Raw genomic sequence first — 14,196 nt, forward strand, 5'->3', positions numbered from 1 at the left:
CAATGGCCACCGTGGCCGGCGCGCTGCGGCCTGCACACCGCACTGATCCGAAGGCAGGAGCCAGGTGCTTCTCCTGGTCTCCCATGGGGTGCAGGGCCCAAGCACTTGGGCCATCCTCCACTGCACTCCTGGGCCACAGAAGAGAGCTGGCCTGGAAGAGGGACAACTGGGACAGAATCTGGCGCCCCGACCGGGACTAGAACCCAGTGTTCCGGTGCCGCAAGGTGGAGGATTAGCCTATTGAGCCATGGCGCCAGCCCGCCATTCCACTTTCAATCCGGCTTCCTGCTAATGCTCACTCGGGGAGGCAGCAGGTGATGGCTCAAGTACATGGCTACACTGTGGGAAACCTGGCATGGAGTTCTGGGCTCCTGCCTTCAGCCTGGCCCAGCCCTGGCTGTTGTGGGCACTTGGGGAGTGAATCAGTGGGTGGAACATCTTGCTCCATCTTTCTTCCTTTCAAATAAAATGAAAATGATTAAAAAAAAAAACTGAAATCCATGCATAGTTGTTTCAGAATAAGTGTTTTCCATTAATTTTTTGAAGATCCTTCATATTATTTTTCCTACACCTACATGTAAATTTACACTTATCCCAAACTTAAAGGTATAATTTAAAAATAGCTCTAAAAAAAGGTATGAGATGATCCAATTCTAGAACACAGGATTCTAATTTTTACAAAGGAGCCTAAAGTGCTCTTTGCCCAATTTTTCCACATCTACTCTTGTTTGTATCAGCCAATCTAGATGAACGAGGAATGCCTTGAGGTTGTAATGACCACAATAAAAAAAAAAGTTTTAAAATTTTAAAAGTAGATCTTGAAATGTACTTGAACATTTGAGATCATGATGACATAAACAACTATTTATGACCTAAGAAAAACCGCATTTGGTACTTTGAAGTATTAAAAAAAATCACACAGAATTAAATTACAAAGCTCACACACTTGTTTATGCAGCTGGTCTTTTTTAAAATCGAGGAACTCTAAACCTACAATTCTAATAGGCTTACTGGTGACACCCCAATCCTTTGAAAAATAAATGAAATATCATAAATCATTTGACAGTTCTTAAGCTTAGATTTTTATCATCGTTCAGCCTCTTTAAAAATAAAAAGCGATACGAGAGGATTGGATCTTATTTTGTCCCCTACAAAGCTTAAGATAGAAAATAAATCATACGATTAAATGTCATTTGGAACCCTGACTTCAATACTTAGGATTAAATTGGCATAGTATTCACGGTCATTCCTATGGGAAAGCTTGCAAGTCAAGTAGCTTTTCTTACAAAACATTGCAGGCCTCTGGCACGTCCTGTGATGAATGAAGCAATAAGGCTTTGGAATTGAAATTGTGTATATTTAAGCACTTCATATAAGCCACCAGACTGTCATCCTGCTGGATACAGAGCACGGTGAATTTATTATTTGGCATCCGAAGGAATGCTTGAACTCTTACAAAAGAGTAAGGGATTGGGGTAAGCCTTTTTAATTTTAAGCTACAAATTTAGGATCACATCGCAGCCACGGAGTTCAGCCTTCATTTGCTGGCAAGTTGATTTAATGAGAAATATTCACAGATTTTGCAGGATAAGTTGAGAGGAAAAAATCTATAAATAACCTTGAAAATGTTTAGGATTCAACAGAAGGAAAAAAGACCTAGGTGTTAACCACAGCATCCTGAGGACTATTAGCTTTTTTTTAAGAAAATAAAATACAGGAGACATTCTCCATGACCTGGCTGTAAGGTAATTGGATGATGAATCAATAATCAGTTCAGTTCATGAAAGTACGTCCTGCCCAGAGTCAGCTGGACCAGCACGAGGGGAGGGAGGTGGAAGCCGGGCCCTCCCACTTAATTCTGCTGAAGGGGATTCACCCAGGGGCCAAAAACATCACCTGTGTCTTTTCTGATGGTTCATTTACCTTTCACATACGTGAAAATCTGTACTTTCCCTTCCCTTCTGAAGCAATGATGGCACACCAGAGAGACAGCCTCAGAAGACGTATCTCATGTCTACATAAGCTGTAATCACTTTTGATTTCAGTGAATTTCTTAAATTCATTTTTAAGAGACAGCTGCCGAAACTGCAACCTCCAATATGGGTTTCACCACTGTCATATTCCCACAAGGCAGGGCTGACAATGTGGCACAGCGGGTAAAGCCGCCGCCTGCAATGCCGGCATCCCATATGGGCATCAGTTCGAGACCCGGCTGCTCCACTTCCGATCTCACTCTCTGCTATGGCCTAGGAATGCAGTAGAAGATGGCCCAAATCCTTGGGCCCCTGCACCTACATGGGAGACCCAAAAGAAGCTCTTGGCTCCTGGCTTCGGATCAGTGCAGCTCTGGCTGTTGCAGCCATCTGGGGAGTGAACCAGCAGATGGAAGACACCTCTCCCCCACCCCTCTCTCTGCCTCTCCTTCTCTCTCTATGTAACTCTTTCAAATAGATAAATAAATCTTTTAAAAAAATTCACACCAGGCTGTCTCCAGGCCTCTCATTAACACTGGAATGAAAGTCTGAATTAATAATATCTGAAAGTGTATTTCTTCTATTTTGCAGATTACGTTGCTGCTGATGAAATGTTTTTAAAGACTATTTAATTTTAAAATGTACATTTTTTTGTTTGTCAAGAAATCCTTATTAAATATTGAATAGGTATCAGACAACGCTTTCAACATATGTGTAAGTTATAAAGAAAAAGAATAAAATGAACCCAATTTTCCCAGCAGCCAGCAGAGGGAACAGAACATCACTGGTAACTTCCAAGTCCCCTTTGAGGGCCTTTCCCATCCTAATTGCAATCATTCCCCAGGCCTCTTCCCCACCTACCCTGCATTTTTCTCTTGGATGGTGCTACCATGGGTAGCCCTAATTGATATATTGTTTGATTTTTGTAAGATTTGGGGTGGAATTGTATTGGTTGGGGTCATAGTGGAAGCATTCTTGCGTAACTTGATTGTATCACTGAACAGTATGCTCACAGGAATCCCCTATGGTGGGACTGTTGAATATACTCCAGGCACAATTTTTGTATCTTCTCTTGTCAATGATACCTGAGTTGTTTAGGATTTTATGAAAAATACCTACCCAAAGTAGGCACTTCTCATAAACATCCTTCTGTGAACTCACATTTCCCTTTTCCTTGGGTAAGTACTAGGAGAGCCACTGAGGCATGGGGTTAAGTGCATATTGGACATAGCGAGAAACTTCCAGACTCTTCCTAAAGTGACTGAACCATTTAACTGCTCCACACACTGTCTAAGAATTCCGATTGCTTAGGATCCTCGTCACCTAACAACCTGCTCCGTTTCAGTCATACCGGGGCATCGCCTTGTATTTTAACTCGCATGCCCTGGGTAATGCGCAATGCTGAGCGCATGCTCACAGGTCATGTATGTGTCTTCTCTCCCGGAGTGTTTGTGTTCTAAGGCATCATTTCTCATAAAGTTGAACAAATTTTTTATCTACATAGTCCTTAGATAAATGTATGTTTTATAAATATTTTTCCCAGTCTGTGCATTTTTTTTTGTCTTCTTAGTAGTATCTTTTGATAAATACACTTTTATTTATTTTGATAAAGTCTCATTTATACACTTTTTTTCTCTTATGGTGATTGCTTTCTACATCTTAAAAAATCTGTCTCTTCCCAAGTCATAAAAATATTCTTTGATGTGGTCTTCTAAAATCCGTATGGTTTAAGCTTTTACATTGAGTCATACGATCCATATCTCAAACTGATTTCTGTGCATGGTACAAGACAGGAACTTGGATATTTTTTTTTCCATATGGATATGCAGTTGTTCCAACGCCAGTTATGGAAAAACTCCTTTCTCCTCCGTTTTCTCAGGACCTTTGTCAGAAATCACAGGGTCAGGTAAGCAAGGGTCCATCTGAGTCTCTGAGCAGCACTGATTTGTTGAACCCTAATGGCAGCACCACACTCTCTTGGTGACTGTAACTGAGTACTTACAATCCAAAGTGGATCCCAGCTTTGCTTCTAAGGTTGTGCAGCATAGTCTCAGCATTTTACATTTCCACATAGCTTTTAATGTTGGTTTGCCAGTTTTACTGAATATAAACAAAACAGAAATGAAAACAAAAAGCCAGTCCCAAGGGATGATGTTGAAACTACAGATAACTTTGAGAGCAATGCCATTTAACCGAGGCTTCCCATCCATGAACACGGCATCTCTCTTCACTTATTTAGGTCTTCTGTAACAGTCTCAATATTATTCTGTTATTTTTACTGTGGAGATTTGGCGTGTCTTTTGTGAAATTTATTCCTAAATGTCCTAAGAGGGTTTAAGTTTATTACTGATAAGATCCAATTCTGAAATATTTATTTCTTAGGGCTGCTCCATCATAGTTTCTCTCTTTGGAAATATTAAATATATCAAAACTGTGAGTAATTTTATTTAATAGCACATAATATAGTCTGTATGATAAGACAAGAATTTCTAAAAATAGGACAAGGACTCTACAACTTGGCAATAAAATAAAGGAAAGGGTAAACATCTAAGCACATGTGCTGGAAATGAGGTCAGGAAGTATGCTGCATGATACGGCAAGAAGGGGTCAGACATAATCACTTGGGCCTGCAATGCATTGGTTCTCAGGCAAGGGGCTTAGGTTACCTCAACTGCTCCAAAGTCAACTCTTTTCTCACTTCTTGTCCACATAGTCACGACCACAGGTTTCCAGGAAGAGAGGGGCAGGAAGCATTGAATTCTGACTTCTCAGCAGATGTAATACACGCCCTTCGACTTGTGCTAAAGGCAGGCCTGTTTCCAAAGACTCAAAGGCTCTCCACTCTGCCTTCCTTCTGTTGCAACGTATGACGTCAGAGTCTCGCATTTCCCACTTCCACGTTGTTCCCGCTCTTCATCCTCTGGGCATCACTAACTTTATTTTCTTATCATCACTGTCTGACTCTTCAGACTCCTGTCTTTCTGAAGGTATGGCAAATTTCGCATCATCACTCTGATCCCAAAAAGCAGCCTCTCCAACTTTGGTATCTGCTTGCCTCTGCTGGCTTCACTTTTGGCTTCTACTCCTTAAAGACTTTTATTTGTACGCTTTGCCTTAACCATCTTCCTATACATTTCTTAGTTGAATTTTCTTCTTTCTCAAGCCTTTCTTCTGCTTTATCAAGGTGTTCACCCCCACGTTCCTATTCCTTAGTACCCTTCATGGTGGACTTCTACACTGGGGGCCACTGCTAACTCCACCTCCTTTCAAGAGTAAACACTGGTTTCTCATAAACTTAAAAATTCTTATTTTTCTATCCCTTTTGGGATGTAGACAATTCCTTATTTTACAATCCATTCCCTTTCAGGTCCAATTCAAGCATTTTACACCACTTCTCCTTTAAGAAGTGAGCATCAGGGCCATCTTCATCCTCCTCATGTCTATTCAGGAATGTCAACAGCACTGCCTTGATTCTCTGTGCCTCATCCATGTGGGAATGATGTGAGTGTGAGCTGGGATTCCCAGGGCAATCCAGCCGAGGAACCTCACGCATGGCCTGGACCTCCAGTGCCCTGGCTGCAAGTACCCAAGTATGCCGTGGTTCTTGTGCAGATAAACTTATCACACACGTCACTTCTCTCATCTGCTGCCACCAACCACAGAGGTCAAGAACAGAAATAGCAGGGCTTAGCCAGTGGAAAACTGTTTAGATGGCGAACCTCTTTACATCTGGAAAAAACAACATAGTACAGGTTGAGCACCCCTAATCCAAAAACTTGATATACTCCAAAATCCAAATCATTTTGAATGCTGACATGCCACAAGTGGAAAATGCCATACCTGACATGTGACAACAGGCCAAAGTCAACACATAGGTAGACCAAAAATACTGTAGAAAATCACCTTTAGGCTATTTTTAAAAGGTACATAGGAAATATAAATGAATTTCATGTTCAGGCTTCAGTCCTATCCCCAGAATGCCTCATTATGTATATGTAAATATTTCCAAATCCTTAAAAATCTCGTTTTATGGATTTTTTTTTTTTTTTAACAAGGGAGACTCATTCTGTACTCTTCTTCAGTTGACGTCTCAACCCACAACTGCAACTCACAAACTATGTAGCTCTGTTTGATTTGGTTTACTTAGAAACAAGCAAAGTCAATGTTTCCTGGGAAGGTTTTTGGTAACAGCATTCATGGTACCAAGGAAAGTCCAAGATCCTCCTTCCTTCCTGGTGAACTAGCCCTTGGAGAGACTGGCGCTTGAAATCTTAGATCTTCATCTTTGAACCTGTATGCAAACAAGGCTATTTAGGTGGTTGATCGTCTCAAGCTTCTTGTTTCAGATCCTTTTCTTCAATAAGATTGCTGAAATCCACAATTCTTTCCGACTTTTTGGAGAGCCCGCCAGCCAATTCTCACATAGGTGGTCTATCCTGTCAGGGTCCACTAGAGATGACAAAAAGCTTTTGTCAGTGGGACAAAGAAAGCCAATGCCTTGTCAGATTGGGTGTTCACAGCTTCAAGTATGTCTTAACTTTGCAAAGTCAGATTTAAAAAAAAATCCATCTTCTATTGCCTTTCACACACACACACACACACACACAAAGGCTCAAAGGAATATTTTTTAATTCTTTAAAGTTCAAAACTGTTTAGTTATACTCCAAAGACTGGACAGAGGTAAAAATCCATTTCTTGCAATGAATGAAATTTGAGGTCAACATAATTTTCTTCTTTATAAATTTCTCACCTATTTGCTTGTCTCTCTGAAAGAATTTTCCTTATCTCTGAGGTCTACCAACTTTACTAGGCCTGGGCACACAGGGTGCCCTTTCAAAATATAGACTCAAGTTATCCTTTATTTCCTTATTTGGGTCTACAATTATACATATGATGGCTCTACTCTGCCTATCCCCAGCCTCAATGGTCTTCAACCTGAGGTGTACTTCAGGCTGTAAGAAGTCTTCCCCAGAGATATGTGGGCACAGATGTCCTTAAGACAATCCACTTCCAGGTCCTCAACTTTCACCCTTTGTGATACTGATCTTCCTAACAGTGTGCCTGTGGCTAAGGCACCGGGCCAGCCTTGGTCCCCACCTTACAAACTCCCATTTCCTACTTCACAAAATCATGCGTACCTCCTGGGATACAGAACCCCTCCGGGATGCCCAAGAAGGAGACCAAAGACAACAGGAAGGCCCTATTTTTTTTTTTTGTCCTGTCTCATACATATTTTACTAAGAAATGGAGCACTTGGACCCACATTATTATATATTGGATATAATATAGAATGAGGCAGCAGGTGGACCTTACTTAAGGGCCTTACCTCGTAGATCTTTATTACCATTAAGAAGCATCTCTCCGGGACAGTTTGGAGAGCACAAAAAAGAAACATGGAAGGCTACAGTGTATGTCCTACCCAGGCAGCACATGGCAAGACTCAGAGCCTTATCTATTCATCTACCTTAGAATTAGGATTCAGCCTTGGGAGTTCTCCTGGAGGAATACATTAACACATTTCTTTGAGTCAAATTAGAAGACTAGTTTAAAAATGAAGACTACCTTTGTCGATTAGATTAAATGGTCCCCCATTTTCCCTGAATTAAGTGACTCGTATTTACAGATGCAAGGTTTGGATAAAAATATATTTAAAACAAATGTTAAGCAAAAAATTGCTCTGTAGATTGTACATTGGCAAATGTATATTAAAATGAATAATATTTCTAACAACTGTAAGGATGTTGTATCAAACAGGGTATCTACCCCTTAGTAAAAGAGGTAACAAGTATGACAGTCATTTGATCAATCTGTTAAACCTCTTCGATAAGCTCCCCCCAAATTAGAAAGTGATAGCAAATTCCTAGTCCTCTGCTTTCTACAGACGATGGACTCATTGAGTTGTCAGCAGACAGCATTAAAGTAATTTCATTTACAGATCACTGTGTGATTTCTGGTATGGGACTCAGCAGATGAGAATGGTAGTAATGGGGCAGTTTCTGCTGCATTGTTAACACTGATACTTTGAACTAAAGGGCTTCATCCCTCCTCTAAATGCACGTCTGGACTTGCTCACTTCTCTCATGGCTGGTCCCTCTGACCTCACGATTTCTCCTGTATAATCCTTCTTTTATACTCTTTCCAATTGTATTTTAATTTCTTTGACAGTTTTTTTCCCTACTTATTTCCTGGGTGCTGTTGCTAAATTTAGAATTTTTAGTTTTACAATTAAATTTAATTACAATTATTAATTTACAACATTTTGCGTATGATGGGAGGTACGGATCCAATTTCATTCTCTTCCACAGTCTATTGCCCCAGCACCACATGCTGAAAATATTATCTACTCTTTCCCTGACTGGTCTGCAAACCAACTTTGTCATACATCAAATGTCTGTGTACAGTTAGATGGGTGTTTCCGAATTCTCTGCTCTTTAGATGGGCCAATTCGCATGCCCTTATCCCCTGCTCTGCTTCATTGGTATAGTGTTATATTAAATCATGATATAAGGGCAGGAAAAGCACTTCTTTGATACAGGACAGAAAAATACTTTATTCTTCAGAAGTCTATTTGTAATTTTTGGACTGCCCTTCCATTTAAGTTCAGAATTATAGTGTGAAGTATTATAAAATAATAAAACAACAGAAATGATAAAACCTCCAAAGTCCATTAGGGAAGTGAAATGATTTTATGTGCATTGAGAGAGACTTTACGTCTTTGCAGTCTGAAGCCTTCTAATCCATTAATGTGGTGTTTCTCTACATTTAATTTGTATTTAGTGTCTTTTAATAAAGGTTTATAATTTTCTTGGTAAGGATCTTAGACATTACTTGTTGGATTTATTCAGAAGTTATTTATATTATGTTGCAATGTAAACTGTCTTTTAACAATTTAATTTTCTATACAGTAGTCCATGGTTTTACGTTCCAAGGTTTCAATTACCTGCAGTCAAAAGTGGTCTCAACATAGTAAATGGAAAATTCCAGAAATAAAAATATCCTAAGCTTTAACCTGTGAGCCATTGTGAGTGATGGACTCTTGCGCCTTCCAGCTACAGATATCTTTGCTGTCAGTTATGCTCCTTCCCTGTGCACCCACACTGTCCACACGACCTACCCCGTAGTCACTTAGCAGCCTCCAGGGTCACTGCAGCACATGTTGGGGTTCCACCATGATTTTCAGACAACCCTATTTTATTTTGCAGTGGTCCACAGCACAAGAGGAGAGAGCAGGGAGGGAGGGAAGGAGGGAGATAGGAAAGAGGAAAGAAGGAAGGAAGGTAGGAAAGAAGGAAGGAAGGAAGGAAGGAAGGAAGGCAGGCAGGCAGGGAGGGAGGGGAGCATCATTATATTCTCAAAATTCTCTCTCTGAACTGCATGGAATCTGCTCTGTTTGTATTAAATCACATTTACTTGAGAATTGTGTTGTAATTATGCATCTGCTGTGACCTGAGAGTCTAACATGTTAATAAATTCCCTAGGAAGATAAAACACAGAGGAGCAACGCTGGCACTCCGATATGCCCAAGAGAAGCTGGAAAGCGCTTCCTTTCAGTGAGAAGGTGGAAGAGCTCAACTTTATAAGCAAGGAAGAGGTGACGTAGGCTGAGGTTGCTAAGCTCAGCAGTGAGAATCTTCTACCTGTGAAACCACGGGGAAGGAAGAGAAAGTCACGCTAGTTTTGCTGTCACACCTCGAACTGCCAGTTACAGTCACAGAGCATAATGTGTGCTTGGTTAAGATGAAAAAGGAACTGGGTTTGGGAGCAGCAGACGTGAACAGAAAACACGCTCCAACTGACAGCAGTGTTGGAGCAGAAGGCACGGGGTCTACGCCAAGGCTGAGCCAGGGGTCCCTGAGAGGAGCAACACTAAGCCACTTACTTTGAGTAAGGGATGGTTACACACACTCAGGAGGAGGCTCAGATTGAAAAAATACAAAAATCACTGGACAGGCTCCGTCTGCTGATGCAGAAGCTACTGCCACATTTCTGGCAGAGCTGGGGAAGGCCATTAAGGAGAAAGGACAGCACCGAGAGCCAAGTCTTCAATTGTGATGGTACCAGGCTCTTCTGGGAAGATGCCCAAGAGCACCTCCACTTGTAAAGAAGGGCAGATGAACTCTGGGACTCTGGCAATGCCGCAGGGCGTGTGATAAAGCGTGCAGGGCACACAGAGTGAAGAAGCTACATGAGAATTACATATTTGAGAGAGAGAGAGAGAGATGGAGAAATGAACATTCATATAACCTCCAGCACCGTGCAGGAGAACTGCTATATGATTTCTATTGTATTAGTTGTTGTGAATCTCCTACTGTGCCTAATTTACAAATTGAACTTTATCATAGGTAGAGGCAAAAACACAGTGTGTACACAGGGTTTGGGGCTACCTGCAGCTTCAGGCACCTACTGGGGGTCTTGGGGATTATTCTCATGAATGGTGAGGGCTACTGGGAAATCTACCAGCCAAGTGATCAAGGTTAATATTACTGTTTGTAAGTCATGGGGAAATCCTTTACCCCTGACAGGGTGTGAAAAAAAAAAAAAAACATGAGAAAACATCAGACCCGTTCTACAAAAGTCCTGACTCCTACTCATTGAAAAGTGTCAAGTCCCTGAAAGACAGGAGTCTGAAAAACTAGCCCAGAATGGAGTCAAGGGAACACAGCTTATACGGAATGCGGGGAGGCAACCTGGACTGGGCCCTGAAACAGCAAAGGCTGACGGGAAGAAACTGGGCCAGCAGGAACACAGGCTGCGGTTTAGTTCACATCACTGTAGCACGCCAATTTCACACTCTTGATAAGCAGGGCAGGGCTATGCAAGATGTTAATTATTTCCAAATAAAATGCTCTTATAAATTACATTCTCTGTTTTGTTGCTGCTGGTCTAAAAAAATGCAACAGGGTTTGCTATGGTGATTTCATATCTGAAAACCTTGCTAAGCTCTCCAAGAATTTGGTCACAGAGGTCAAGGAATTCTCCACGCAGACAGTTATATTATTTGCCAACAATGACAGCTTTTTCTTCCTTTCTTTTTCTACACTTTTTCATTTCTTGCCTTCCCACCACCCCAGGACCTATTCAACCAGCTAGAATCTCTGGGACATGATACTGATGAGAATTGTTGATACCTTCTTTTAAGAGTTAAATTCCATCTGTCCATGCCCAGACCTAATTTTAATTTCATCAGAATAATCTAGAGAAAATAAGATGCTTTCGTTTTGAACATTTCTACCGTAGTGATAACAATACCAATTTTGAAAGTTTCAAATACTGAAATGTGTATCCAAAAAGCATAAAAGAATGTATAACACAAAGAAAAAAAAGATGTAACATGAAGATAAGAAAGGAATGCAATATGGTATTTGTTACGAAAACACAATCGAAGCTGTGATTCTCACCAGTCCGAATGCTGTTCTCCATGCCACAGAGGAGCTGGCCTGGGAAGTGGCTGCCCAGCCAGAGCTTGTCCTCCCAAGCCTTCCTGTCTTGTACCAGATGTGGCCTTGTGAGCAGTTCTCCCCAAAAGTGCATCAGTGGAAGCAACTGATTGTCAAGGCCAGGTGGGTTTCTCCGAAGAGGATTGAGATGTACCCATCCTCTCTCTCAGGGTACCAGTGGACTCCAAGCTCAGAGCGTGGAGAGCCATTTCTGTTTAGGAATGCCTTAATGCATGGCTTCATTGGCGGTGCGCACGCATTAATTGGGATCCAAGCTGTTACACATTTGGTAGTCCACTCAATATAGCAGTTAGCTTTCCTTAACTAACACAAAAATTGGTATCTTCAAGGCAAGGGCTGAAGTGCTGAGCCAGAAAAAAGGAAGACGGAAAAGAAAAGAAAATCTAAAATATATGGTCATAGCAGCCAAGCAGCAGGAGGCAAGAGCCTGAGTGAAAATGGAAAGGTAGTTATGTCATGTAGTCACCAAACACTTAATAAAAATACTGCTTGCCAAAACTAATCCCTGGTGATGGAGGCGAAAAAGTGGCTGCCTCTGGGGCTCAGAGTGAGGAATTAACTGCAAAGGGGCATCCGTGTGGGGCGGTGCAAATGTTCCGTATCTTACTTTCAACAGGGGTCATATGGGTGTGGGCAACTGCCAGGCCTCATTGAACTGAGCCCCTAAGGGCTATGTGTTGACTGCACATCATTCTCCCGTTCTATAAAATGAAGTGTCCACCGAGCTCGTGTGCTTAGGAAAAGACACGGAAAATGGAATGTTAGGGTAACGAGGCATCTGTCAAGGATCTGTAGGAAAGAATGTGAATAGGCAAGCACTGTAAGGTCTGAGAGCAGAGAGGAGAGGGAAGAGAGACTCCAGAAATCCGAGGACGCCTAGGGTGCGCAAAGCTGGTTGCCTCTGGGTTTTGCATGGCAGGAGAAGGTTGCAAAAAGGCTTTAAGCAAAAGTGGCCCTGCTGATGTGCCTTGCTGTATGAAGTATGTTAACTTCCCACCAAACCCTATTTCAGAGGGTCCTAGGAGAGCCCCCAATAAACTGAGAGTGCGGGAACAGAGGTAAGGAAGCAAAGAAACCAATCGGGAATGGTGTTCTTCTGATGCGATTAGCGAGAGTGCCCAAACAGTGGTCCACAGTGGGATAGCTGAGTGGAAGAGGGCATTCTGACTTAACACGCCAAGAAAAGGGGTAGAAACCAAGACTGTCTTAGCGAGCCCAGGACAGGCAGTCGTTCTGTTACCATCACACAGAATCACCTGCAAGAAGAGACAAAAATCAACTAAGTTTTGGGGAGAATAGCATTGTCCCAAACCTACAAGTATTGCTGATAAGCCTTTGGCTATTTGACCCTTAAAACAATGCTCAAGTCCCCCACATTGCATGGACAGAAAGTAGGATGCAAAGTCCATGTAATCTCCACAGAAGAAATATTCCCTAATGCCCAGACAAGTGTGACCTTGGAGAGAAGTGGGCAAAGAAGAAACTTCCAGAAGGCAGAACCAGGGCCTGGAATGTAACAAATAAAGGAACCATGATCAGAACCCAGGGACACTTCCCGCACAGGCCAAGGATACTCTGCAATGCCTCCTGCCATCTGCGCTCTCTGCCACGGTCAGTATTCCAAACCTCAGACGTCTCCCGGCTTTAGGAGATTAAACACAGCTTGCAATTTGCTAATTGGGCCCGATGCAATAACTTACAGACACTGCGCATAAAATGATGGTGGTGGAAAGAAACCTCCGGAGTCTTTTATGAAGATCACTGAACTGACGGCCTGGAGGCCCTGATCCTCAGCCAGCCTTTGCTATTAACTGTGTGTCCCTGGACCAACCCTGAGGCCTCAGGACCTCAGCACCTTCATTTGTAAGATGGGCATGAGAATACATTCCAGTGCTGTCGCTCTAATTACAAACTGCTGCGCTCGCTGAGCCCAAAGAAAGCCACAGGCATCCTGCACAAACTGTCACCGCCTGGCCACGCCCTAAGCGTCTGGTCCACTGGTTTTGTATGGCCAGAGCATCTCGGCACAATCTTTTACGTTGGCAAGAAAAATTCTGGCACTCTCACATTTTTGATTTTTCCACATTATTTTGGTCTCAATATAGTACCTTAAGGAATAAAATATTACTTCTTTTTTTTTTTAAATGAGAAAGACACTTACCTTCCATTTCATTTAGAAACTCATATGAAAAAAGAAGAAAGTACATCTCACTTCAGAGTTTCACTGTTTTTACAGTGTTTACACACTAAACTCTGGATGCTTTAAAACCCACAACATAATTGGGAGAAGACTTCTAATCTAAAAACACCACCACAACATATTTTATTCGTTAGACGGTCAAAAATAATACTCACTCAGTTCTAAAAATTGCATTTTCAACTAATTAAAATTTTAAGATGCATCTGCCATGTTTTAACTTTTGCTGCCTCCTCTAACTTTTAGCAGAAAACATGACTCTTGCTGAAAGAGGAATAAAAACTAATATTCTCCAGTGATAGCTTGTTCTTCACGGGGCTCTGACTTCATGCACACATAAAAATTCAGAGCCAAACACTTTAAGAGACTAGGATCCAAACTATGCCACTTCCCATCATTATCAACTGGGACAAAGACAAAAGGCAAATGCTTTGCAAACGCTGCTGTGACGCTGTGGATTCTGCACTGGGGGGTGCTGGGGCCAACAGGTCTCTATTCGTCCTTACTCAGACAACTTTGTGACACTGCTTCTCCCTGGGGCTCTGGGAGCAGGGCACACTTGCACCCA

General features: G+C 41.9%; 1 protein-coding gene across 7 annotated transcripts in view; it reads right to left on the bottom strand.

The window, feature by feature from the left end:
- Nucleotides 1–14,196, bottom strand: part of ZNF438 (zinc finger protein 438) — a 156,278-nt gene that overhangs the window by 51,869 nt on the left and 90,213 nt on the right. Inside the window, exon 3 of one of the 7 annotated variants that reach the window (XM_062211124.1) lies at nt 4,640–6,422. The exons of 5 other annotated variants lie outside the window; for them this stretch is intronic. The gene's annotated coding sequence lies outside the window, so the exon portion shown is untranslated. Of the gene's footprint in view, nt 1–4,639; nt 6,423–11,371; nt 12,683–14,196 lie in introns of those variants that run through there. One more of the 7 variants, XM_062211127.1, reaches the window with a different exon arrangement.

The sequence above is a fragment of the Lepus europaeus genome, chromosome 14 (genome assembly GCF_033115175.1).
Source record: "Lepus europaeus isolate LE1 chromosome 14, mLepTim1.pri, whole genome shotgun sequence".
NCBI classification, from domain to species: domain Eukaryota; kingdom Metazoa; phylum Chordata; class Mammalia; order Lagomorpha; family Leporidae; genus Lepus; species Lepus europaeus.